The 12,402-nt window shown below is 41.5% G+C and overlaps 2 long non-coding RNA genes across 7 annotated transcripts; both read right to left on the bottom strand.

The window, feature by feature from the left end:
* Positions 1 to 4,138: 4,138 nt before the first annotated feature.
* LOC123426106 lies at positions 4,139 to 6,612 on the bottom strand. 2 transcript variants are annotated; one of them, XR_006622018.1, is made up of 6 exons: positions 6,500 to 6,612; positions 6,287 to 6,420; positions 5,358 to 5,418; positions 5,214 to 5,280; positions 4,765 to 4,929; positions 4,139 to 4,352 (listed from the first exon to the last, which is right to left on the bottom strand). It is a non-coding gene; the product is annotated as an uncharacterized LOC123426106 (long non-coding RNA). The 2 variants fall into 2 exon arrangements; XR_006622019.1 differs by having other exon boundaries at positions 6,287 to 6,414.
* A 487-nt stretch (positions 6,613 to 7,099) lies between these two features.
* Positions 7,100 to 10,046, bottom strand: LOC123426107. Of its 5 annotated transcripts, none has more exons than XR_006622023.1 (5): positions 8,750 to 10,046; positions 8,396 to 8,475; positions 7,668 to 7,751; positions 7,216 to 7,587; positions 7,100 to 7,132 (listed from the first exon to the last, which is right to left on the bottom strand). It is a non-coding gene; the product is annotated as an uncharacterized LOC123426107 (long non-coding RNA). The 5 variants fall into 5 exon arrangements; XR_006622022.1 differs by having other exon boundaries at positions 7,216 to 7,405; positions 7,494 to 7,751; positions 8,750 to 10,045; XR_006622021.1 differs by having other exon boundaries at positions 7,216 to 7,751; positions 8,750 to 9,355; positions 9,536 to 10,045.
* Positions 10,047 to 12,402: the final 2,356 nt, after the last annotated feature.

Here is a 12,402-nt window from a genome sequence, read left to right as displayed (position 1 = left end):
TGATGATGGGACAAAAGAAAACAGACACGCGACAAAAACGGAAAGAAAGGGGAATCTTCTGGAACGTCGGCATCGGGCTGTCACAGGCAACTCCCCCAAGCTTGGCACAAGCCAAGGGGATTGCCCATACCAATGCTCTGTTGTCTTCCTTTGGTGGTGAAGGTGGAGGAGTTGTTGCAGAGGTCTTGAGCTTGTTTAATTTCCAATTGAGCATAAAATTCTGCTCCCTCAGATCATCATTTTCCTCTTCAAGCTTCAACACCCTTTGGCATAATTCCTGCTTACTCTCCTGCAAGAAACGAGAAGGGATAAACAAGGTCTTAGGCTTCTTCCTTGAGTCAGGGAGGCTCGACTTCTTGAACTCCACATGCGTGGATCGAGGTTGAGGTAGAGGAGCCTCCTCTTCATCGGAACTCGTTTGTTCCTTCCCCTTGGGATCATAGTCTTCTTCCTCATCAGTGGTCCAGCCATATGGTTCCAAGTCCCCATAGACCTTGGGGTTAGCAAGGTACTCTGCCACATAGCTCTCCCCCTCTGAATCCTGAGAAGACATCTTGACCTAGATCTGCGGCAGAAAACAGGCTCGAAACGAAAAACAAAGGAAATCTGCGTGATAGAGAGGTCAGACCAAACGGGAGTATATATAATGATTTTTTCAGACCAGAAGGAGTCCCGTGCACGAAAACTGAGTCCGGGAGGCGCATGAGGTGGCCACAAGCCCTCACGGCGCGACCAGGGGGTGGGCCCGCACCGTGCAGGCTTGTCGCCTCCTCGCGCACTTTCCGGACTACTTCCAATTTTTGTATTTTTTTAAATATTCCAAAACGGAGAAAATTTCCTACTCGAAAAGTTTTGGACTCTGTTTTCTTACCGAATCACCTACCTCTTCGTTTTCGGAGTCTGAAACAGGCTGATAAATATCCCTTAGGTATTCTTTCGGAGTTATGGTATTGATGATATTGCTTTCAACATTTATGGGAGTACGTGAGATATAATGCTTGATTCTCCGCCCATTGACAACTCTTGGACAATTACCTTCCGTGTTGTTGATCTTGATAGCGCCGGAACGATATACTTCCTCAACAACATAGGGACCTTCCCATTTAGAGAGAAGCTTGCGTGCAAAGAATCTTAAACGAGAGTTATATAGCAAGACATAATCACCTACATTGAACTCACGCTTTTGTATCCTCTTATCATGCCACCTCTTAAGCTTTTCTTTGAATAACTGGGCATTCTCATATGCATGAGTTCTCCACTCATCAAGCGAACTGATGTCAAATAACCTCTTCTCACCGGCAAGTTTGAAACCAAAGTTGAGCTCTTTGATTGCCCAATAAGCTTTATGCTCTAGCTCAAGAGGTAAATGATAGGCTTTCCCATACACCATTTTGTACGGAGACATGCCCATAGGATTCTTATAGGCAGTTCTATAAGCCCACAGTGCATCATCGAGCTTCTTAGACCAATTCTTTCTAGACCCGTTGACAGTCTTTTGCAGAATCAGTTTAATCTCTCTATTACTTAGCTCTACTTGACCACTGGACTGAGGGTGATAGGGAGACGCAATTCTATGGTTGACATTGTACTTAGCAAGCGTTTTACGGAAAGCACCATGAATGAAGTGTGAACCACCATCGGTCATTAGATATCTAGGGACTCCAAATCTAGGGAAGATAAGTTCTTTCAGCATCTTGATAGAGGTGTTGTGATCATCACTACTAGTGGGGATAGCTTCTACCCACTTAGTGACGTAATCAACAACAACCAAGATGTGAGTATACCCATTGGATTTTGGAAAAGGTCACATATAATCAAAGCCCGAGACATCAGATGGTTCAATGACAAGTGAATAATTCATATGCATTTCCTGACGTTTGCTAATATTACCTATTCTTTGACATTCGTCCCACGACAAGACAAACTTACAGGCATCCTTGAAGAGAGTGGGCCAATAGAAACCTGATTGCAATACCTTGTGTGCAGTTCTATCTCCCGCATGGTATCCTCCGTAGGCCTCGGAGTGACACTTCTGTGGATCTGTCCCTATTCATGTTCAGGTACACAACGTCTAATAACACCATCTACTCCTTCCTTATAAAGGTGAGGATCATCCCAAAAGTAATGTCTCAAGTCAAAGAAGAATTTCTTCTTTTGCTGGTACGTGAAACTAGGTGGTATGTATTTGGCAACGATATAGTTCGCATAATCGGCATACCACGGTGCACTACGTGAAGCATTGATGACATTCAGTTGCTCATTGGGAAAGCTATCATCAATAGGTAGTGGGTCATCAAGAACGTTCTCTAACCTAGACAAGTTATCTGCTACGGGGTTATCAGCACCCTTTCTGTCGACAACGTGCAAATCAAATTCTTGTACCAAGAGAACCCATCTGATAAGTTTAGTTTAGCGTCCTTCTTCTCCTTGAGGTACTTAATAGCAGCATGATCAGTGTGAATAGTGACTTTGGAATCAACTATGTAAGACCTGAACTTTTCACATGCAAACACGACTGCTAAAAACTCCTTCTCCGTAGTAGCATAGTTTCTGTGGGCACTGTCTAGAGTTTTACTAGCGTAGTGAATAGCATTCAACTTCTTGTCAACTCTTTCCCCTAGAACAGCACCAACATCATAATCACTAGCGTCACACATGATTTCAAAAGGTAGGTTCCAATCAGGTGGTTGAACAATAGGTGCAGTTATCAAAGCCCTCTTAAGTATTTCAAGGGCTTCCTCACAATCATCGTCAAAAACAAAAGGAATATCCTTTTGCAAGAGATTGGTAAGAAGCCTAGAAATCATAGAGAAGTCTTTAATGAACCTTCTATAGAAACCATCATGACCAAGGAAACTTCTTATACCTTTGATATCTGTGGGGTATGACATTTTCTAGATTGCATCAACCTTAGCCTTATCGACTTCAATACCTCTTTCAGAAACTTTATGTCCTAAGACGATGCCTTCATTAACCATAAAGTGGCACTTCTCCAAATTCAAGACAAGATTGGTGTATTTACATCTCTGCAAGACTCGATCAAGGTTGCTAAGGCAATCATCAAAAGAAGACCCGTAAACGGAAAAGTCATCCATGAAAACCTCGACAATCTTTTCACAAAAGTCAGAGAATATAGCTATCATACATCTTTGAAAGGTGGCAGGTGCATTACATAAGCCAAAAGGCATACGTCTATAAGCAAAGGTACCGAAAAAGCAGGTGAAAGTGGTTTTATCCTGATCAGATTGTGCGACTGGTATTTGGGAGAAACCAGAATAACCGTCTAGAAAGCAGAAGTCACTACAAGGATTCGGGTCTATTGCAACAAAAATGTTTGTTGCAATACATGCCGTTGTGGTGATAAGTACCTATTGCCACAAAACAACATTCGTTGGCAGCCGTTGCAACTGGACGCATGGTAATAGGTTGTTGCCACGAAGAAGCAATCGTGGCAATAAAGTGTGTTATTGCAACATCCATGTGGGAAGTTACCACATGTTTTATCATGGCAACACTCACCTGATGCCACAATTTGATTTGTGGAGATAACTTTAATGCCACACGTAACGAATCGTGGTAATTGATAGCTCGTGGCGATAGGCATTTGTGGCAAGAACCTATGCCAACAACGCTTGTTTCGTGGCGCATTACTCTTCCGTGGCAATAATCAATTGTGACAGTAAACTATGGCAACAATCCTTGTTTGCGTGGCATTAGACATGTTGCCACGGACCGCTACACTTGTGGCATTAAGTTATGGCAACAAATATTCCAATCATCATAACAGAAAATTGCAACATACTTGTTTTGGTGGTGATAACTAGGTATCACAACAGGTAAAATTTTTGTAGTGAGAATCTATTGCGACAATGTAAACTTTTTGTGGCAATACTCTATTTCAACAAAACATAGTTTGGTGGTGCCATATCACAACGAGGAAAATGTTTGTAGCCAAAAGGTACTGCGACAATGTAAACTTTTTGTGGCAATACTCTATTTCAGCAAAACTTACTTTCGTGGGGCCAAATAGTTATCGCATCATGAAAAAAATTATGGTGCTAAGCAATTGCGACAATATAAAGTGCTCCGTTGCAACATCCTAGTGCAACAAAATATGCTAATATGTGGCAACCAAAACTGGGTTGTGGTAATAGCCTATTGCATCCATAAAAAAAATACGCGCATTCAATTACAATATTCAAAACCATATGTATAATATGTAGATTCATAAAATTCATAATTATCATAGCAAATATCTTTCAAATAAACTCAAATTTAATTTAGCCATCATATTAAGTGCGAAGACTAAAATGTCCATGATGTAGATTCCAGTCCAACTAGTTCTTTGGATCCTGCAATCAAGAAATCAAAAAAATTAGTTCTAGTTAATGAGTCCAACATAACATACACCATAACATTATCCCAGCCCCATTGTTAAAAAGAATTGTCGCCAAGCTAACTGGAGTAATACCGTGTTAGCAAGCATGTAACTGAGGGGTCAAAACAATTTTACAAGTGTAAATGTCTATAGCATAAGCACAAGTACATGTATTAAACTCTTCCGCTATTGACTTAAGTTCTGAGTCGATGTATAGTTTCAGTTAAGTTCATGTCCTTAGCTAGCACATATTCAGATTTATTTTTAGTTGTGACTCGATGCAACAACAACACGTGGTCAAACAGAAGAAACAACTAGCTAATTATGAAGGCCAATGACGTACAAAATGCAGGTGAACATGAAGAGAAAGCAAGGTAGTGACTTACCATTGCTTTAAACATTTTAGAATTCCTTGTTGCAGCTTATATAAGAGCATTTGAAGAAATAGCAAATGGTCTTGCACCTAGAGTCTTATTAAGACTAGATCTTTGTAAAAAAGTATTTTGCAAGTTTGGATTACTATTTTATTTGCCAATCCTCTTCATAGGCACCTGTAAATAGAAGTGCGGTTTTAGCAATGAAAGTAAGCAACATAAATCTTACAAGGTCACATGCATATGACTGTAATAACCTGTTGGGTTCTCATCTGTTGGCTCAAGAATTATTGCAGTAATCGGTATTACATTGTAAATTGAGAAATAGGGACACAAATAGTAAAAAAAACCTTGCTACGAGAACAAATCCTTCTTTACTGAACACAAAAACAATTAAGGGACTTAGCATTATCAATGGGTACCATTCAGATAAGTGATTAATAATTAAGAATGTTGTGTACCTTGCAGAAAGGAGTAATGTGCATCATCTCTTTCCTTTGAAGCATGTGCACATCACCTGACGCATCCCTAACTCCATGTTAATCACAAATGTTAATTACCTTTGTTGTTATGGCATAAATCAAAGTGAACAGAAATATTATTACCAAGTTGTCGTTGTAGTCTCCTACCAGCAGGATCTTGCGTTGAATTCATCATTGTGCCATTCTGTAGGTAATATCATAATTTGAGCCAATTTTAAAGGAAACACAATACTTAAAGCAGGCATAAAAAATGACCGGAAAAATATCTACTCAAGTCTATATTGAAGCTGTTGTAAGCAAAAAGAAGCTATGCTTAAAAGATTAAATGAAATCAAATTGTGCCATAGCATGGAGAACATAATTTATTGAGCATACCATACGTCTATAATTTTGATTTAAAAACTAAAAGCTAGGGTATCTGTAATCAAGTCTATATACTAAAGCTGTGAAGCATACACATGAAACCAATTAGAGCCCATCGTGACAAGGTTACTCCCAATACAGACACATGCAGTAATCTAGCCTGAATGTAAATAAGCTGAATGTGGCAGTATGCTTCAGTATAGGCACGTACGCTTTTAAGAACTCCGGACAGTGGTTCTAGTATTAACTTGGTAATATTCTAAATAGTCAATGCTAGCTTTAACTTGATTACAGACAAACAATTGTTACTGCAATGTGAGTGCACTTGTATAATTGTGGGCAGGTCGGCTTGCAACTAGCTGCAAATTTGACTATAGGTGTGCATGTTCAAGTTGGCTAATCTAGGTTCAGCGTTTGGCTGCATGTGTTGCAACATAAGTCGGTTCCTAACAGTGTCAGATAACCTTGTATAAACTAGTAAGCATGCACGTCTCGACTGATATACAAATATATGTTAAAATTAACATGAATAAAATTGTCACATAAATTTAAAGAAAGAGATTTGTAGTTTGATCTGCCCTCTCTTCCTTCTTAAACCAAATAATCCGACCCATACTTAATATATTAGATCATTGTATGAGGATGAAGGAATGTCATTGGATTATCATAAGTCATAATGTTAAGTGTACCCATCTTCCTGCACTCGCTCGTACGAATATTCTTTGATTGGTCATGATGCAACATCCAGGTTGTGCCACTTGTTGCCCATGATAAAATCTGTGCTTTTTGAAGCAATATCAAGATGCTTTGTAAGTCCCTGCAACTATTCATATGATATAAATGAAGAAGCAGAAGACAAAAAAAGTATAAAATCCTAACAAAAATCAATGGTAAATACTTACTATCAGAGTGAGGTCATCACTGGGTAGTACATCAGGACCAAAGGAATCAAGTACTTGTATCTCACATATTTTGGCGTTGACAACCGCTAGATACCAATGACAGTTCTTAATGTTTACTGGAATATAAACCTGAAGCAAACATTGTTATGTAAGCCATATGAAGGCATCCAGTTAAAATATATATTAAATTTGATGCAGAGATAAAGCCTGACCATGTCATGTTGTAGATAATTATGAACCCGTCGTATGATGTGTCCATGTTCGATGGGGCTATATCAAGGTTTCCATCTCGCTTTAGTATGGCAGATGCATAAGTGGTTTCTAGATGTACATTTCCTCTGGCTCTATGCCGAAGATGCTCTTGAGCACGCATAAAATAGATGTATGCATTTATGACCTATAAGTGGAAGCACCAATAACAGTTAGTTGAAATTCATTTATTTCTTATTTAAAACAATAACTTTATTGACTCGGTTGGGCTTACACTATCATCCAAAAATGCGTCACCATTTATAAGACCTGCCAAATCCTCAACTGATAAGACCGCATCAAAAATGCCCACAAGCTTGGTTTTCGGAGGTACGGACATGATGTATTGAATAATAGATATATCTTCATTGGTACAGATGTAATCTATATGTCATTGTAAAAATGAGTGACACATTATTTAAATAAGAATATATATCAGAAGGAGGCAATCATGTATAAATAAGTACCTTGCGGGATAACTGATGTGTTCACCTTCTTTGAGTCATAGTCACGATTGACCCAAACCCTGGCACACTACAGAAAATGTCAAAATAATTTGCTACAGGTAGGCCACTGTCATCCATGTCATAACTTACAGCACACCAGCATTTGTGTCAATGCCCCCCTCCTCTCCCGAAACAGCCCGAGGCCCCGACCCTACGCGCACGCCGAGACGCCTCCGGATTACAATAATATGATGATTTAAAAGCACATTTGGCATTTAACTGATATGCTATTTACTCACTGACAGGGGACATCCATGACCAATATTCTGATGTTCTTCGATTATTCGAGTATGGTGGGTTCCCACCGGAGGCGAACTACTTGTTTCTGGGTGACTATGTTGATCGTGGCAAACAGAGTATTGAAACAATATGTCTTCTCCTTGCTTACAAACATAAACCACAAAAGGAATTACCTGCTGCAAATCGAAGCTGCTATGGCCAGATCTCCTGCAGTCTCCGACAGCACGAACCCACTGACCTTGGTGGTGATAAACAACCTGCATCCGAACAGAAAATAATACCAGAATAAGAATCTGGAACAAAACTGGAAAAAGAACATCTAAAAGATTTGAGTCATAGTCATGATTGACCCAAACCCTGGCACACTATAGAAAATGTCAAAATAATTTGCTACAGGTAGGTTGTCATTGGATTTAAGTCATAGTCACGATTGACCCAGGTTCAGGTTGATGGTGGCTCGAGCTCCTCCAATGGAGGCCGCGCCGCTACGCTGCCCGCACTGGAGTGAGGCCCCGATTGTCGACGGCGCTCCTCGCTCGTCGAGTCAGTATATTCACTCCTCTGCCATCTCTATTTTCTGCTCAGATGTGTGTTATGTGCGGTGACCGCAGCTTGTATGCTCGGTGCTCGTTGTTTTGCCAAGCAGAAAGCCCCCCTTGAATGGGAGCAGGTTTCAACCGAATCGCAAATGTAACAAGAAACATGTATTTATTGGATCCGACCCATGAATGAAAAATTAATCTATAGCTTTCTGAAACTACGGTAAAATATTATCTTTATCTTTATGCTTTGTGATGATTTGTCTTGACGAAGCTTCAATTATTTACGAACAAGATTAATTATATATAGTGTAAGAAGGAGTACTGCATTGGTAAGTAACCGTAAGATAGATATGAATTACCGTTACGAACAATGACGAAGACACAAGTCCCCTCGCTGATTTAAAACATCAATCTCACATGTTTTGTCTTCTCAACAAAACTGAAAAGAACATTTGAAATCAATATTTGTGACCGGAACAGGTTAGGGACAGGAACATATGCTAACACACGTGCTTCCATATAAATATATATGAATAGAAGAATAGAAGAAATTGGTGGTTAGTTTCAGTTGTTATCTTTTTTAGCAATGCATTAGTCCAAAGAACAAATAAATTACAGATTTATAATTATCATTCAATGAAACATTCATCTCTAGGAAAAAAAAGGGACCTGTGTTAGTGTTGAAGAACAACTGGCATTCTCGTTTCACAAACCTGTGGACAGGGGCTGCTGTCTCAGAGGCCGAGCTCGTCGGCAGGGATGACGTGGTAGAGACTGGGACATCAAGGAGACAAATGGCAGGCGAGAGAGGAAGGGGAAAATGCAGTGAACATACAAGAAAAATCACACGAGAGTACAATAAGGTCAGAACAGCCGAACCTCAATTCTGCAATGTAACTCAATCAAGGTGGTAAAGGGATACAAGTAAACTAATGCTACAATTCCGAAATCAGTATCTGTTCCAACAAGTTCGTTTTCTTTCAGCGATCAAGGTGGTAAAGGGATACCCTAAACCCTAGAATAAATAGCATCTCAAGCTGAATGAAATTTCCATATTCAAGTGTGCAATGAATCATGTGTATATAGTTTCAAAGTGAAATAATTTCTTGTATTCAAGTCTGATCTGAATTGCCCATCTTATTTTTATTATGTCTGTACACACAGATTTGTAAGTCTAATCTGAATTGCAAGGAGTAATTGTTTGAAGTGAGCACTAAGAAATACAAATTGCTCATATGTTCAGAGATGAATGGCGTCATTAATTTAACGCGGGGCCTCGGACTTCTTTCTAAAAAATGTTCAGAGATGAATCGTATTTCCTACAACACATAAAAGACAGAGAAAGTTCCAATCAGTAAGACATGAGCGTCCATGAAGTACAAGCATCATGAAAGAAATTTACAATCCATAGTCAGTCTCGTGCATACATTCAACAACAACAGTTCATAAAAGTACAAACTAACTGACTCAGTGTGACAATCAGGAGGCATGGTGTGTACCTCTTGGAGACCTAAAAAGCGTGATTAGATCAACAGAACCGAAGAGCCAGCGATGTGCTATGATGGAAAATCACAGCAGCGTAGAGCGGGATGGTTGGTCCAGATGTTTGTCGATGTGGCGGCGCTGCGCTTTTGTTTCCGGCGACAGCAGGCAGGCATGCAGTCATGATGCGCGGCCTCCACCGCTCCACGCAGTCCCAGGACGGCAAGCGAGAACGTGAGCAGGGGTTGCGGCTTCCGCGTACCCACGACGGGGATCGAGTGGCACCCGCAGTGAGAGTAGCCGGGCGACAGCGGCCGAGCAGGGCGGGGAACGGGGTGTGGAGGAAAGAAAAGATAGAAGAAAGGGGAAGATGGAAGAGCAACAAGGAGCCGGTCGGGGCGGAGCGGCGAGGAGCACGCGGGGCGGAATAACCTGAGACGCCGTCATGACACCGTGAGGATGGAGGAACCAGAACGAGAGAGCTCAGATCCAATCTCGCGATTTGGTGAAGAGAAATAATCGGGAGTATTTCTGAAGGGTGTTTAACGGGGAGGTTAAGAATTTGTGGCGCCAGACACGACCTAATTATTTGGTGGGAAATTTAAAAAAAAGACTGAAGTCTTTAGCGGGAAGGTTAATTAAAAATTACTTCCGTAAAGCAAAACACGCGGTTAATTATTTGTTTGGGAAGTATTTTTTAAGGGAACGTTTAGAATAATGAAATAAATTGAAAAAAATCGAATCAATGTGGAATATATCTGTTGCCGGAAATAATAAAGGTTATTTTGTTGGCTGTCCGAGATAGACGTGTGCGTTGTTGTCAATCATACATGGCAGTTGTAATGACGAGGAGAGCATACAGTGGACACAAGAACATCAGCCGGGTCGGCGAGGGTCATGGAGGTGGTGTGCGCTACATTCATTGACAGAAACATCATGTCACCCTCGTTTTAAAACTACTAGGTTATACTATTGTCTTGAAACATAAGTAGATACAGTCGATCTATGTCGGTCCGAATCTCACAGTTCGATCTTGAGATGGGGTGATAAGATGAGAGATGACGAAGAACACGAAGGACGCGGTGGAATACCTCTTTCAACTGTTTTCTTCTTATTAGTTGTTCGGCCAATCCAATAGAACTGAATCCAAAGAAGACCCCACGACCACGCATGAAAATACCTACACAAAGAAAATAAATAGATCATCTTCATCTAATGTTTTGTGATTTCCACACATATAGGGGAATAGCATATAGTTCGTCTATTTCATCATCACCTCTGTCTCAGATCAACAAGTAGTTTATACATATATATTTAGGGGATCATCATGTTAATCATACACAATGCCATCGCATATATTCAACATTTTGCGACTAGCAAACCCTAGCGAATCAACTGATCTAGCTAGCTAACCTTAACTAATGCTTCCGGCCTGCCAACTCACCCGGGCTTCTAGTGCGAGGACGACGCCGATTCAATTAATACAATCAAAGGAAGGCCCAATGGCAACGCCTAAGTAGAACGTCACAAGGGAAAGATTTGTGTTGTGCATACTAGCACAAGGGGAAAGAGTAGCTATGAGGGCATAGTAGATCGTCGCATGAAAATACCTAAACCAAGAATATATATAGATCATCTCCATCTGAGGTCTTGTGGTTTCCACACATATGGGGGGAATAGATCCATAGCTCATCTATCTCATCATCATCTCTTTCCTATATCAACTAGCATACCCTGGCTAACTGATCAAGATAGCTAACCATAACCGACGCTGCTCCCGGACTACCAACTCACCGGAGCTTCTAGTGCAAGGACGACGTCGATCCAATATAATCTAATCCGAAAAAGACCCGACGACCTGGACTCGGATGGAGATCCATTTGTAGCCACAACAATGTGGTCATGAACGACCAGGGAAGCCACCGCAAGATCTTCGTCATCCAAAGACGAATCATCGGATGAACAAATGAAGTGGTTGAAGAAAAGTACATCTCCATTGTCCATAACTTTTGTGGGCGATGTGTCAAGCACCTTGCGGGCGTTGTCGCAAAGAGGCCGCGAAGATAACCTCGATGCGGCAGGGGCGTTTGGTGTCCGGCTAGAGGTCGCTCTGGAGCACCCGACAGAAGCCGTCGTGGTCGATAGACATCGCAGGCGGTCGTATCCCCTCTGGCACCGGATACGACGTCGATTCCAAACGATGGCCAAAACTCCTACGAAAGCGCGGGCGTGGTGGCGGCCATAGCGAGACGTGGTTCGGTATGGACGACCGTCGGGTGAGCAGTGAGGAGGCGGCCGGAAAAATAGTGACGGCGCCGATAGCGGGGTGGGGCGGGGATGACGGGTGGAGGCGTTGGAGGTGAATGAAGCGCTAGTGTCCCCGACAAGCGAGCCACGGGGAGGACAAGGGCTTGTTTTCCGCTCGTCCACATGTTGTCCGTTTCACCCCAAACGCGACGCGTGTTTGGGCCGGGAATGAATAAAAAATGGACGAAAAACATACATTTGTCCGTTAGGGGCCAGGCATTGGGTCGTTCTATTCATCGGTTTAACCCCAAACGAACTAGGCCGGACGGGAGGGTCGTGCGTTGGAGTTGGCCTGAGGGACTGAGGCTGGACCGATCCAGCGCTCTGGCCGATCGGCCGTCTTTTGCTCAGAAAAATTGACTATTTATTATTAAGTTCGTTGGAATTTGATTATAACTATAAAGTTGATTTGTTATTGACAAAACGTAGCTAGGGACTTGATTGTGAGAGATGATTAGTGCTAGAAAAAAAGAGCTGACACACACGTCGTATACGAATACAAATACGTGCTTGGTGATCGTCTCATAGTCATAACTACGTGCATCGCTCCATCCCTCCATCCAAATCAATCATCGCA

Source organism: Hordeum vulgare, chromosome 2H, assembly GCF_904849725.1.
Source record: "Hordeum vulgare subsp. vulgare chromosome 2H, MorexV3_pseudomolecules_assembly, whole genome shotgun sequence".
Taxonomy (NCBI): Eukaryota; Viridiplantae; Streptophyta; class Magnoliopsida; order Poales; family Poaceae; genus Hordeum; species Hordeum vulgare.
Note: the sequence above shows the minus strand (reverse complement) of the source record. Positions and strands in the feature narration are given on the sequence as shown.